Genomic DNA, 15509 nt, shown 5'->3' with positions numbered 1-15509 from the left:
AGGGCGTGAGTTGGGTGGGATATCTATGTTTGCGTTTCTATGTTGGGTTTTTCGTTTGGCCTGATATGGTTCTCAATCAGAGGCAGGTGTTAGTCATTGTCTCTGGGAACCATATTTAGGGATCCTGTTTTCTGTTGTGTTTTGTGGGTGGTTTTCTTCCGTGTCTGTGTGTTCCACACGGAACTGTTTCGGTTTTCGTTCGTTCAATTTATTGTTTTGTATTTCAGTGTTCAGTTTGTTCTATTAAAGTTTCATCATGAACACTTACCACGCTGCGCTTTGGTCCTCCTCTCTTTCTCCAGACAAAGATCGTTACACTCAGGTGCATCCTGTATCCATTGATCATCCTTGAGATGTTTTTACAACTTGATTGCAGTCCACCTGTGGTAAATTCAATTGATTGGACGTGATTTGGAAAGGCACACAGTTGACAGTGCATGTCAGAGCAAAAACCAAGCCATGAGGTCGAGGAATTGTTGTGTCGCGGCACAGATCTAGGGAAGGGTACCAAAAAATGTCTGCAGAATTGAAAGTCCCCTAGAACAGTAGCCTTCATCATTCTTAATTTGAAGAAGTTTGGAACCACCAAGACTCTCCCTAGAGCTGGCTGCCCGGCCAAACTGAGCAATCAGGGGAGAAGGGCCTTGGTCAGGGAGGTGACCAAGAACCCGATGGTCACTCTGACAACGCTCCAGAGTTCCTCTGTGGAAATGGGAGAACCTTCCCGAAAGGACAACCGTCTTTGCAGCATTCCACAAATCAGGCCTTCATGGTAGAGTGGCCAGACTCTACCATGTGACACCTCAGTGAAAGGCACATAACAGCCCGCTTGGAGATTTGCCAAAAGGCACCTATAGGACTCAGACCATGAGAAACAAGATTCTCTGATCTGATGAAACCAAGATGCAATTCTTCGACTTTAATGCCAAGCATCACATCTGGAGGAAACCTGGCACCATCCCTACGGTGAAGCATGGTGTTGGCAGCATCATGCTGTGGGGATGTTTTTCAGTGGCAGGGACTGGGAGACTAGTCAGGATTGAGGGAAAGATGAATGGCGCAAAGTACAGAGAGATCCTTGATGAAAACCTGCTCCACAGCACTCAGGACCTCAGACTGGGGCGAAGGTTCACCTTCCAACAGAACACCGACCCTAGGCACACAGTCTCTGAATGTCCTTGAGTGGTACAGCCAGAGCCCGGATTTGAACCCGTATTGTTTAATTTCCAAGATGGCGTAGCAGTCAGACGTCTTTGTCTTGTCTCGTCCCATGTGTATATATCTTTTTTTTCGTGTTCTTTTTAATATTTTTCCTAAACCTCAACTTCAAAATACTCTCCTGCAACCCGCCTCACCCAATGTGGTGTGGATCTTTTTTATTTTTTTTCTAAAGTATTTATAATTTACCTCCGAACTGGAATACCTCAACTGAAGCTAGCTAACTAGCTACCAGCTATCAATCAGCTAACCACTGCTAGCGGTCATCAGCTAACCTTTAGCTCGGAAAGCTCTCGCCAGTTCGTACAACGCACTTCAAACCAGAGCATACCGGACCTATTTTTCTTTCCATATCCCCAAATTCCTACCAGAAACTCTGAACCTTTTCATCTGGATCATCACAGCTAGCTAACCACAACCCAAGTTGACTACTCCTGGCTAACGTTTCAGTCCCAGAGCTAGCACCAACTAACCTGGGGCTAGCCCATGCTAGACCCATCTCCCGGCTCACTCCTGGGCTACAATATCCGGACCCTTTCTACTGCCGATACGGGGCACGGTACCCCACCGATCCTCAAAGACTGGAATACCGACATAATCTGCCCGAGGATTCCAACAGGCCCCTCAGGCGTGACGCCGGCTGAAGGCCCATTCTGCTAACCTGCTAGGCCTACTAGCTACCTAGAGCTACTTGGAACCCTACTAACTCCACGACTGGTCTATCGACGTCAGCGCACGAAGAGGCAAAAACAGACTTACCCCCATCGCGACGTCCCCCAAAGGCTAACTGCTAGCTTGCCTGCCCCGGTCTGCTAACTGCTAGCCCCTGCTAACTGCTAGCTTGCTAACCCGGTCTGCTAACTGCTAGCTTGTTTAGCCCCGGCCTACTAACTGTTAGCATGTTAGCATCGGCCTGCTAACTGTCTGTAAATTACTACAACTACAATAACTTTTTCGCCATCTGGCTTGGATCCTTAGTCGACACGGCGCCCCGCCGCACCACCACGACAGGTCGGCCGACGAATACTCCATCCGCTGTGCCTTCAACCGGCCTCAGTCGGACGTTGGAGCAGACGCTTTGACTAGCCCTGGGCTACTAACTTTAAACGCCGTGTCGCCAAAGTGCTAGCGTAGTAACGACTACTCCGCGGCTTCCTTGTTCCTTCTATTGCTGCCCCCTGGACCCTATGATCACTTGGCTACATAGTTGAGCGAACTCAGGCGCTGTGTGTAGTTAACCGACCCTCTGCCCATTCATCGCCATTTTACCTGTTGTTGTTTTAGCTGATTAGCTGTTGTTGTCCCACCCGTTGTTGTCTTAGCTAGCTCTCCCAATCAACACCTGTGATTACTTTATGTCTCGCTGTATGTCTCTCTCATATGTCAATATGCCTTGTATACTGTTGTTTAGGTTAGTTATCATTGTTTTAGTTTACAATGGAGCCCCTCGTTCCACTCATTATACCTCTGATACCTCCGTTGTCCCACCTCCCACTCATGCGGTGACCTCACCCATTATAACCAGCTTATCCAGAGATACAACCTCTCTTATCATCACCCGGTGCCTGGGCTTACCTCCGCTGTACCCGCACCCCACCATACCCCTGTCTGCACATTATGCCCGGAATCTATTCTACCATGCCCAGAAATCTGCTCCTTTTAATTCTTTGTCCCCAACGCTCTAGGCGACCAGTTTTGATAGCATTTAGCCGTACCCTCATCCTACTCCTCCTCTGTTCCTCGGGTGATGTGGAGGTAAACCCATGCCCTGCGTGTCCTCAGGCACCCTCATTTGTTGACTTCTGTGATAGAAAAAACCTTGGTTTCATGCATGTCAACATCAGAAGCCACCTCCCTAAGTTTGTTTTACTCACCGCTTTAGCACACTCCGCCAACCCTGATGTCCTTGCCGTGGCTGAATCCTGGCTTAGGAAGGCCACCAACAATTCTGAGATTTCCATACCCAGCTACAACATTTTCCGTCAAGATAGAACTGCCAAAGGGGGAGGAGTTGCAATCTACTGCAGAGATAGCCTGCACAGTTCTGTCATACTTTCCAGGTCTATAAACAAACAGTTTGAACTTCTCATTTTAAAAATGAACCTCTCCAGAAATAAGTCTCTCACTGTTGCCGCCTGCTATCGACCCGCCTCCGCTCCAGCTGTGCCCTGGACACCATTTGTGAATTGATCGCCCCCCATCTAGCTTCAGAGTTCGTTCTGTTAGGTGACCTAAACTGGGATATGCTTAACACCCCGTCAGTCCTACAATCTAAGCTAGATGCCCTCAATCTCACACAAATCATCAAGGAACCCACCAGGTACAACCCTAAATCCGTAATCATGGGCACCCTCATAGACATTATCCTGACCAACTTGCCCTCCAAATACACCTCCGCTGTTTTCAATCAGGATCTCAGCGATCACTGCCTCATTGCGTGTATCCGCTATGGGTCCACGGTCAAACGACCACTCCTCATCACTGTCAAACGCTGCCTAAAACACTTCTGCGAGCAGGCCTTTCTAATCGACCTGGCCCGGGTATCCTGGAAGGATATCGACCTCATCCCGTCAGTCGAGGATGCCTGGTCATTCTTTAAAAGTAATTTCCTCACCATCTTAGATAGGCATGCCCCGTTCAAAAAATGCAGAACTACGAACAGATATAGCCCTTGGTTCACTCCAGACCTGACTGCCCTTGACCAGCACAAAAACATCCTGTGGCGGACTGCAATAGCATCGAATAGTCCCCACGTTATGCAACTGTTCAGGGAAGTCAGGAACCAATACACACAGTCAGTCAGGAAAGCAAAGGCTAGCTTTTTCAAGCAGAAATTCTAACTCCAAAAAGTTTTGGGACACTGTAAAGTCCATGGAGAACAAGAGCACCTTCTCCCAGCTGCCCACTGGACTGAGGCTAGGTAACACGGTCACCACTGATAAATCCATGATAATCGAAAAGGTCAATAAGCATTTCTCAACGGCTGGCCATGCCTTCCTCCTGGCTACTCCAACCCCGGCCAACAGCTCCGCCTCCCCCGCAGCTACTCGCCCAAGCCTCCCCAGCTTCTCCTTCACCCAAATCCAGACAGCAGATGTTCTGAAAGAGCTGCAAAACATGGACCCGTACAAATCAGCTGGGTTAGACAATCTGGACCCTCTCTTTCTAAATCTATCCGCCGCCATTGTTGCAACCCCTATTACCAGCCTGTTCAACCACTCTTTCGAATCGTACAAGATCCCTAAAGATTGGAAAGCTGCTGCGGATATCCCCCTCTTCAAAGGGGGTGACACCCTAGACCCAAACTGTTACAGACCTATTTCCATCCTGCCCTGCCTATCTAAAGTCTTCGAAAGCCAAGTTAATAAACAGATCACTGACCATTTCGAATCCCACCGTACCTTCTCCGCTGTGCAATCCGGCTTCCGAGCCGGTCACGGGTGCACCTTAGCCACGCTCAAGGTACTAAACGATATCATAACCGCCATCGATAAAAGACAGTACTGTGCAGCCGTCTTCATCGACCTGGCCAAGGTTTTCGACTCTGTCAATCACCGTATTCTTATCGGCAGACTCAATAGCCTTGGTTTTTCTAATGACTGCCTCGCCTGGTTCACCAACTACTTTGCAGACAGAGTTCAGTGTGTCAAATCGGAGGGCATGTTGTCCGGACCTCTGGCAGTCTCTATGGGGGTACCACAGGGTTCAATTCTCGGGCCGACTCTTTCTCTGTATATATCAATGATGTCGCTCTTGCTGCGGGCGATTCTCTGATCCACCTCTACGCAGACGACACCATTCTGTATACTTCTGGCTCTTCCTTGGACACTGTGCTAACTAACCTCCAAACGAGCTTCAATGCCATACAACACTCCTTCCGTGGCCTCCAACTGCTCTTAAACACTAGTAAAACCAAATGCATGCTTTTCAACCGTTCGCTACCCGCACCCGCCCGCCCGACTAGCATCACCACCCTGGACGGTTCCGACCTAGAATATGTGGACAACTATAAATACCTAGGTGTCTGGCTAGACTGTAAACTCTCCTTCCAGACTCATATGAAACATCTCCAATCCAAAATCAAATCTAGAATCGTATTTCTATTTCGCAACAAAGCCTCCTTCACTCACGCCGCCAAACTTACCCTAGTAAAACTGACTATCCTACCGATCCTCGACTTCGGCGATGTCATCTACAAAATAGCTTCCAACACTCTTCTCAGCAAACTGGATGCAGTCTATCACAGTGCCATCTGTTTTGTTACCAAATCACCTTATACCACCCACCACTGTGACCTGTATGCTCTAGTCGGCTGGCCCTCGCTACATATTTGTCGCCAGACCCACTGGCTCCAGGTCATCTATAAGTCTATGCTAGGTAAAGCTCCGCCTTATCTCAGTTCACTGGTCACGATAACAACACCCACCTGTAGCACACGTTCCAGCAGGTATATCTCACTGATCATCCCCAAAGCAAACACCTCATTTGGCCGCCTTTCCTTCAGTTCTCTGCTGCCAATGACTGGAACGAATTGCAAAAATCGCTGAAGTTGGAGACTTTTATTTCCCTCACCAACTTTAAACATCAACTATCTGAGCAGCTAACCGATCGCTGAAGCTGTACATAGTCCATCTGTAAATAGCCAACCCAATCTACCTACCTCATCCCCATACTGTTTTTATTTTATTTACTTTTCTGCACACCAGTATCTCTACTTGCACATCATCATTTGCTCATTTATCACTCCAGTGTTAATCTGCTAAAATGTAATTATTCGCTCCTATGGCCTATTTATTGCCTACCTCCTCATGCCTTTTGCACACACTGTATATAGACTTTATTTTTTCTACTGTGTCATTGACTTGTTTATTGTGTTATTGGCTTGTTTATTGTTTACTCCATGTGTAACTCTGTGTTGTTGTCTGTGTCACACTGCTTTGCTTTATCTTTATCTTGACCAGGTCGCAATTGTAAATGAGAACGTGTTCTCAATTTGCCTACCTGGTTAAATAAAGGTGAAATAAAATAAAAAAATAAAAATCTTGGCCAGGTCGCAGTTGCAAAGGAGAACTTGTTCTCAACTAGCCTACCTGGTTAAATAAAGGTAAAATAAAATAAAAAATTGTGTAGATTGATGAGGAGAGAAAATAATTTCATTCATAATGCTGTAATGTAACAATGTGGAATAAGTCAAGGGGTCTGAATACTTTCCGTATGTGCTGGTGATTTGAATTGATTGTGGTCTACTGCTGTTAAATGTATGTTGTAATGAACATGATTTCCCTTCTGTGCCGAACACTCGTTATACACCTAAACTAGACCTTTTTACAACAGTTTACATTTTAGTAATTTAGCAGACACTTATCCAGAGCGACATACAGTAGCAATTAGGGTTAAGTGCCTTGCTCAAGGGCAGATCGACATATTTTTCACCTAGTCGGCTCAGGGATTCGAAACAGCAACCTTTCGGTTACTGGTCCAACTCTTAACTGCTAGGCTACCTGCTGCCCCAAAGCTTTAAATAAGGTCTATAGTCTCTAATCTATCTCTCGTCCAGCAATGAGTACAGCATATTCGTCTATTATATTTCTCCTGCATGAATCTGGCTTCGACCCAAGGAGACATGGTTAAACTAGACTGATGCACATAGGTGTCATAGTTTGGTATGCCCCCCCCCCCCCCCCCAAACCTCCTTGGAGAATTTCACTGCCTATTGGTAGGTCTCATACTCCATAAAGACAAGTTTGCCTTTGGAGTGGAAGCCAATCCAGGAGTAATAGAAAGCGTCCTTCCATTGATCAAGTACTTCCTGATGTAAAGTCGAGCGCAGGCCTTTCCATCTATAACCAAGCTGCAGACTGGCTTCACAGAGCGATAAATAAAGGGGATCCTCCCCACTGGCGTTGTGAAACTCAGGACCCCTCCATATCAGGCCCACCAGAACCAATGAGAGTTCTCCTGGTGCAGCCTGGCCTGCAGGCCGGGATTCAGGAGCACTGAGGTGTCGTAGCTCCCAGGGGAGTCCAGCCTCTCTTGTTCTTATGAAGCACCACTAGTCCAGGAGCCTTCCGGGGATGTCCGCCCATCTGATTTGGGAAAAATAGCTTCCAACAGCGCTTAAGGATAGGAATGATGATGGTGTCTTAAGAATCGTTGACAGACATGTTCTCCACTTTCTCCACTTTCAATTTATTTTAAATCTCCCTCTTTGGGCTGGATGTGTCAATGTGTAGTTCAGAATTACTGTCTTACCTCAATTAAGGTTGTAACATTGTAACTTCTGTTGTTAAACGGATCATTGAATTGATTGAATGATTCTTCTTCTTTGTTTTTGTTGTTGAAAAAAAACTTTTAGTTCTAAAACTCTCTGTGTGCTCTTTATTTCCAGATTCATCCTGACAGTGTTGTTGCTCATTACCCCAACACCATGCAGTCCACCATACGGACGAATGAAATCCTCTCCACTGTATACAAAAATCATCAGCAGTGCTATCCCTGCTGAGGCACCCCAGCTGACTCACATCTCTTTTATAGCTACTTCAGATTTCACCTGGCGTCATTCCAGGGAGCGCCCAGAATCTTTGGATCTCTCTGAGGGGGTTGTGCGTGACCTCATAGGTGTTGTTGTCCCTAGAATCCAGGGAGTTGTGGAAGCTTTCAGTGACATAAGCAGGAAGTGCATTGTTGTGGTTGCCACTGTGGTTGAGATTTCCCAGTGTGTAGTATTCATCCCCGTCTGGATAAGGTAACATACGTTCATAGTTTTAATAGTGATGAAAGCTGTAGTCTCCCCTGTTTGGTTCAAAGGGGGGGACTACTGATGTTGCCATTGTTGTCGAAGGCAATATTGTGAGCGAACAAGTGCAGCAGCTTGAGGCCGTAGCGAGGGAAAGGCCAACCAAAGTCTATGTTCATCGGGTCTCTGATTAGATTGAGCAGATAAGGATTCCTCTTTCCAGGGTCAAAAGTGAAGTGTAAGCTGAAACGGTTGAACTAACCAGCCATATTTATGTCTAAGTCATATAACTTTGGCAAACACTCCTTCTTTAGAGTTACTGGGTGTGCAGGCTTTTGCTCCAAACCTTCTCTAATAATCAGCTGCTCTTCAGGCCTTTATGTTTGGCCACCAATGGTGGAAAGAAACCAACTCGATGAGAGATTTCTGCGATAGTGTACTATGGGTATGTGGTTGAGTTACGTCCTCTTATCTCCCATTGCTCTAACCCCCTCAACCCCCAAACCTAGTGGCCTATCAGAGCTGAACTAGGTGCAACTCCTTTGCCCATGAGGCCCTGCATGATAGTCCTAGACCTAGAGGGTTGCTACAATTTATACAAATATATAAAGACATATAAACTATATAGAAACAATAATACCGGTACCCTGAATGTCTTACCTTGTTTATGTCTGCAGTAGGCTTGTAGTGAAGTGAGCAGACTACTGACTGAGCCTATTGACTCTGTGTTGTTTGACTTTGTCCTCTCTAGCTGTAGCCTCCCTCTCAATAGGGTCGTCACTAGTTACCATCCTGCCTATTTCAAAAATGTCTCTTCTGATTAAAATGTGATTTTAAACCTAACTTTAACCCCACTGCTAAACGTATGCCTAAACATAAATTAAGACCAAAAAGCTTATTTTAGTTTTCAGACATTTTTACAGTATAACCAAACTACAGACTTATAGCCAGATATATACTTTGTGGCTGTGCTATCTAGTGGAAACCCCTCAACAGTCGCCTCAGAATGGAAAGGGAATGTGATCTACGCTTGGAAAGGGAAACTCAAAATCCCGCTTCTTTCCAGTGATGTGTATCCCATCATACCCAGGTCCCATACCCATCATTGATAGATTTATAAACACTGTGTCTTTCCCTTGGCCTTGATTCAAATGTGTGTGGGGGTGTGTTCCCTTGACTCAAATGTGTGGTTGATATTTTAAGGCTCCTGCTGTTATTTTCAATTTGATATTTATCTCAGCTTTTTCAGGGACCCCGAAAGCTCTCGAGGGCCTGCCCCGTTTGAGACTGTAATTATGCAATTATGTAAAATGGCCACACGATGTCATTACACTTCTTCAAAGGTTTTGCCCACTACATTTGCTTTATCTTCGTTGTGATTCTGTTTATTTATTTATTTATTTGTGTGGTTTTTTTTTTTTTTTAAATATGCTGTAATGGAAATTGTCATCAGTGTTAAAACCTTTATTAAAAATTGGGTACTAGGGGGTATCTTGCCCCCCCAAATTATTTCCCCAACACTTTCCTGGCTGCCGCTGCTCTTGCTCAGCACATTGTTTTTATTTATTTTATTTAACTAGGCAAGTCCCTCTGTGATTCCCTCTGTGTCGTCAAAACTTTGGGAGATATTTCAACAAAATTATTTTGTGGTAAGTTTATCTATTATTTTTTAATTTTGAAAAGGTTGTAGATATATTCTAAGGAAGTTAGAACTATACTTTTTAAAATATACAAGTAGGAACGGCTTAAGATGAATAATCAATTTGTTTAGAGAGAAAAATGTAGATAATTTTTTGTAAAGTAGTAATATGTTGGATGAGTGTGGGTAACTGACCCCTGGGGGCTAATTACCCCTTTATGGTTATGAATGGGTTTCTACCTGTCATTTAGACAATGACTAGCCTAGTTAGCGTTAGTTTATGCTAACTTGCTAACTAGCAACATCACTATCAGTAAATGCTAGCCAGCTAGTTAGTTAGCATTAGCTGCTAGGAGTGCTAGCGAGCAACGTCACTACCAATTTCGCATTGTTTGTCACTTATTTTGTACATGTTGCTGCCACTGTCTTATGACCGAAAAGAGCTTCTGGACATCACAACAGCGATTACTCACCTCGAACTGGACAAAGATTTTTTTCTTCCATGAGTCCGATGCAAAGGATATGCTGTTTCTCCGAGACCAGGCCCAAATCATTTGCGTGAGGAAAAGACAGAGGTACAGGGGACGGCCATCGGGGTGCCTTGTGAGGATTCGTCGGCAATTCGGTAACCCGTCTCTAAATCAAATCAAGTTTTATTTGTCACATGTGCCGAATACAACAGGTGTAGACCTTACAGTGAAATGTTTCCCTACAAGCCCCCAACAATGAGGTTAAGAAAAATACCTAAAAAAATAAGAAATAAAGTAACAAATAATTAAAGAGCAGTAGTAAATAACAATAGCGGGGCTATATACAGGGGGTACCGGTAATGAGTCAATGTGTGGGGGCACTGGTGTCGAGGTAATATGTACATGTAGGTAGAGCTATTAAAGTGACTATGCATAGATAGTAACAGAAAGTAGCAGCAGAGTAGAAAGGGGAGGAGAGGGGGGAAATGCAAATAGTCTGGGTAGCCATTTTATTAGCTGTTCAGGAGTCTTACGGTTTCAGGGTAGAAACTGTTTAGAAGCCTCTTGGACCTAGACTTGGTGCTCCGGTACCGCTTGCCGTGCGGTAGCAGAGAGAACAGTCTATGACTAGGGTAGCTGGAGTCTTTGGCAATTTAAAATGGCTGGCGGCCTTCCAGATACCACAGAACTCCTGTACTTCATCCACTGTCGGTCTGCCTCCATCACCACCAGCATCTTCAAAGGGACCTGGGACTTCATCAGTGGACAAGGAGTCCTCAGATTCAGGGTTCTCAATGTCTACAAGGTTGGGGGGCAGCTCCTCACTGTCAGAATCTGATTTCTGACTTTCAGACTCATTGTCAGAATTAACTAAATGTATCCAGAATTTCCACATTTGTGTTGTCTCCTTTTGAAAGACATTGCTAATGATACAGCTTAGCTCAGTAGCTACATACATAAACAACAACACTGAATGGCTCAGTGGGAGTGAGCGGTTATGTGATTGACTGCCGGCATGCTCCACTTGTATCAATCACTATCAGAAAATGTTTTGTAATTATTTATATTTACTGTTTTATTCACATGTTTTCAATTACCGGTGACAAATCATGCATTCCTATTCTTGCATAGATTGTAATGGGCACGTGTGTAAATAATTTTTTGAAGGCTGTACTGATTATGATGCGATAAGCTAATTCCAGCTGTGTGGAGCCATGTTTGTTGACAAATTGCATTCTAGGTTTCACATAATCGTCTGTCGGACAAAAGATGTTATAAAAAAAAAAGAGTAAGGGTTCATTTTTATTTTTTTTACTTTCGGAAATGAATGGTGGGATGTAGACGATACACCCCCTTCAACATGCATACTATAAACAGACAACTCATCTTGTCTTTGGTTTCTGTGAGAGGGGGGGAAAAGCATGGCAGCGGCAGGAACTTCCCCATCGTCGGATTACTTTCGTTTTCTAGAGGGTGTTTAAAACTTCTTATGGCTGCAGTCCCGTTAACTGGATCGATATGACAACAGCCAGTCGAAGTGCAGGGCGCCAAATTAAAAAACCAGAAATCTCATAATTAAATTTCCTCAGACATTCACGTGTCTTATATAATTTTAAGGGTAATCTTGTTGTTAATCCCACCAAAGTGTCCGATTTCAAATAGGCTTTTCAGCGAAAGCACTACAAACGATTATGTTAGGTCACCACAAAACCACAATAACCACAGCCATTTTTTCCAGCTAAAGATAACTTTCACAAAAAACAGAATAGAGATCAAATTAATCACTAGCCTTCGATTATTTTCATCAGGTGACACTCATAGGACTTCATGTTACACAATACATGCATGTTTTGTTTGATTAAGTTCATATTTATATAAAAAAATCTGAGTTTACCTTGAGGCGTTAGATTCACTAGTTGCAAAAACATCAAGTGACTTTGCATAGCCACATCGTTTCAATAGAAATACTCATCATAAATATAGATGATAATACAAGTTATACACATGGAATTATAGATATACCTCTCCTTAATGCAACCGCTGTGTCAGATTTCAAAAAAACTTTACGGAAAAATAAACCATGCAATAATCTAGGACGGAGCTCAGATGAATAGCCAAATTAGCCCCCATGTTGGACTCAACAGAAACCAGAAAATACATGATAAATGTTTCCTTACCTTTGATGAATTCATCAGAATGCAGTCCTAGGAATCCCAGGTCCACAATTAATGCTTGATTTGTTCGTTAATGTCCGTTATTTATGTCAAATTAGCTACTTTCGAATTGTTTACCAAAGACCCTAACCAAAGTCTCAAAGCGCGACCATTATAACGTGATGAAATGTCCAAACGTTCCGTTACAGTCAGTAGAAACATGTCAAACGATGTACTGAATCAATCTTTAGAATGTTGTTAACATACATCTTGAATAACGTTCCAACCGGAGAATTAAATCGACTTCAATTGAGAGATGGAACGGAGCTGCCTCTCACGTGAACGCGCGTGTTGAATGCATGGTCACCTCATGGCAGTGATTACTAATTTCTGTCTCCCTCGACCCTCCTTCACATTAGTCATCAGACTTAGTTCTATTGACTGTTGACATCTAGTGGAAGCCGTAGGAAGTGAAAACCCATCCATATCTCTCTGTATTTTCAATGAGAGCTTGGTTGAAAATATGGCACCCTCAGAAAAAATCCAAACAGAAAGTGGAACTTCTCAGGTTTTTGCCTGCCATATGAGTTCTATTAATCTCACCGACATAATTCAAACAGTTTTAGAAATTTTAGAGTGTTTTCTATCAAATACTAATAATAATATGCATATATTAGTAACTGGGACTGAGGAGCAGGCCGTTTACTTTGGGCACCTTTCATCCACGCAACTCAATACTGCCCCTGCAGCCATAAGAAGTTAACTCAATTATTTCGATCAATGGTGAGCTCACTCGGGATGTGATTAATTTATAAATAGTCATTTCTACTAGCTAATTCATTTTGTAGTTTGTCAGCTGAGAGTTATACAAATATGACCGCTTGTGTTATGTCAATCTTTCCTCAGTTAGTGCTAGGACAAATGTAGCCTACATTTTTCCTGTTTGGATGATTGTGTTACGCTGTAGATACTTCTGTGACTGTCTGAACATTGCATCCAAAAATAAACTGCTCACATTCTGGACATACAGTGGGGAGAACAAGTATTTGATACACTGCCGATTTTGCAGGTTTTCCTACTTACAAAGCATGTGGAGGTCTGTAATTTTTATCAAAGGTACACTTCAACTGTGAGAGACGGAATCTAAAACAAAAATCCAGAAAATCACATTGTATGATTTTTAAGTAATTCATTTGCATTTTATTGCATGACATAAGTATTTGATCAAGTAATGATGTTTTGAAAAATAAACCGAAACAGTGTCACGTTCCTGACCTGTTTTTCCTTTTTCTTGTGTTTATGTAGTTGGTCAGGGCGTGAGTTGGGGTGGGTTGTCGAGGTGTTATTTTCTTGTTGGGTTGTTTGTGTTCGGCCGGGTATGATTCTCAATCAGAGACAGCTGTCATTCGTTGTCCCTGATTGAGAATCATACTTAGGCAGCCTGTGATTCACGTGGTGGCTGTGGGTGGTTGTATCTCGTGTCTGTACCACACGGGACTGTTTGTCACGTTTGTTGTTTTGTTATGTATAAGTGTTCAGTCTACGTTAATTAAAGATTACCACTTTCCACTCTGCATATTGGTCTGATCCTTCTCGCCTCTCGACGAACGTTACAAACAGTCCCTATCACAATCCCCTAAATTAAAAAGCGTGGGTTTAGTCCAGCTCGTAGCTTGTCCGTTATTGATTCGGCTCGGACCGACTTAATTCAGCATTTGGGAAACCGGATCCTATCTATGCTCCGTTTATCTCTACCAGTTGTGTTTCCTTAACTGGAGAACAAGCTGATCAAAAGCCCATACAAATCTTACGAGACACCGGGGCGGAACAGTAATCTTTACTGATGCTTTACCCTGGTCTCCTGAAACGTATTGTAGCTCGCATGTCATATGACAGGGTATAGAGACAAAAACCATACCTGTACAATTACACTGGGTCCACTTACGGTCAGACTTGGTAACAGGACATTTCTGTGTAGGTGTCATGTCTACACTGCCAGTAAAAGGAGTCACATTGCTACTAGGGAACAATATCGCTGGTGGTAACGTGACTCCTGTGTTAGAAGTAGTAGACAACCCAGAAATCAAAACTGTAGATGATAAATTGGTTCAAGCATTTCCCCCTGATTTTCCTGCTTGTGTATTAACTAGGACACAATCTTGCAAGCTGGGAGATGTGGTGGATTTGTCTAGTTCCATTTTTGAGCATATTGGGGTAGAAGACAATGCACCGAGTATTGACGGTTTCTACCCCCCTAAAAACTAAGTTAGGGGAAAGCGAAATCGCGCCCCAACTACATGACATTCTTTTGTCTGTCACCCCCGAGAAGGTGATATAATGTCAAATAGGAGACACCAGTCTTCGCAAATGTTTTGCTTCGGTAACTCCCATTGAGGAAGCTAAAACTAGGGAGAGCGCGTACTTTATGGAAGCAGGAGTTTTGATGCGTAAATGGGCAGCTCATAACACAGTTAGTGACTGGAGTGAAGTGCTTCAAGTGGTTCCTACACTGTTAAGATAGCAGGTGCTGCCACTCACCCATGACCAGGCGTGGTCTGAACATTTAGGGATCACGAAGACTTATAACCTAGTCCTTCAACATTTTTTTCTGGCTAGGTTTGAAGGCTGACGTTGTCCAATTTTGTAAAACATGTCATGTTTGTCAACTCACTGGGAAAGCAAATCAAACAGTTCCTCGTGTGCCGCTCTGCCTGATTCCTGTGGTGGGGGAACCGTTTGAACGAGTGATAATCGATTGTGTAGGTCCGTTGCCGAAACCAGGTCAGGTAATCAGTTCTTACTAACAATTATGTGACATGCTACTCGATGCCCAGAAGCTATCCCTCTCCGTACTATAACGGCTAAGACTGTGGTGAAGGCACTAGTGAAGTTCTTCTCTACATTTGGACTCCCTAAAGTAATCCAAACTGATCAGGGAACCAACAATGTGTTAAAAACACTGTGTATTTGCCATCAGGTCTCCAGTCCATATCATTTGGAGAGTCAAGGGGCACTCGAACGCTGGCATCAGACACTAAAGATGATGCTACGCAAGTATTGCATGGATGCCAGTACCGATTGGGATGAGGGGGTGCCATTTGTCCTATTTGCTATTAGGGAAACAATACAAGAGTCCTTAAGGTTCAGCCCTGCTGACCTTGTGTTTGGACACCCCACGGGGTCCGCTAAAAGTTTTGAAGGAGCATATCCTATCTCCTACATCCAGTAGGTCCCCTAAAAATGTGTTGGATTATGTCAGTAAGATGCGGGACAGACTGCACGCCGCATTCATG

Source organism: Salvelinus fontinalis, chromosome 41 (assembly GCF_029448725.1).
Source record: "Salvelinus fontinalis isolate EN_2023a chromosome 41, ASM2944872v1, whole genome shotgun sequence".
NCBI classification, from domain to species: Eukaryota; Metazoa; Chordata; class Actinopteri; order Salmoniformes; family Salmonidae; genus Salvelinus; species Salvelinus fontinalis.
The sequence above is the reverse complement of the archived record's forward strand: the minus strand, read 5'-3'. Positions refer to the sequence as shown.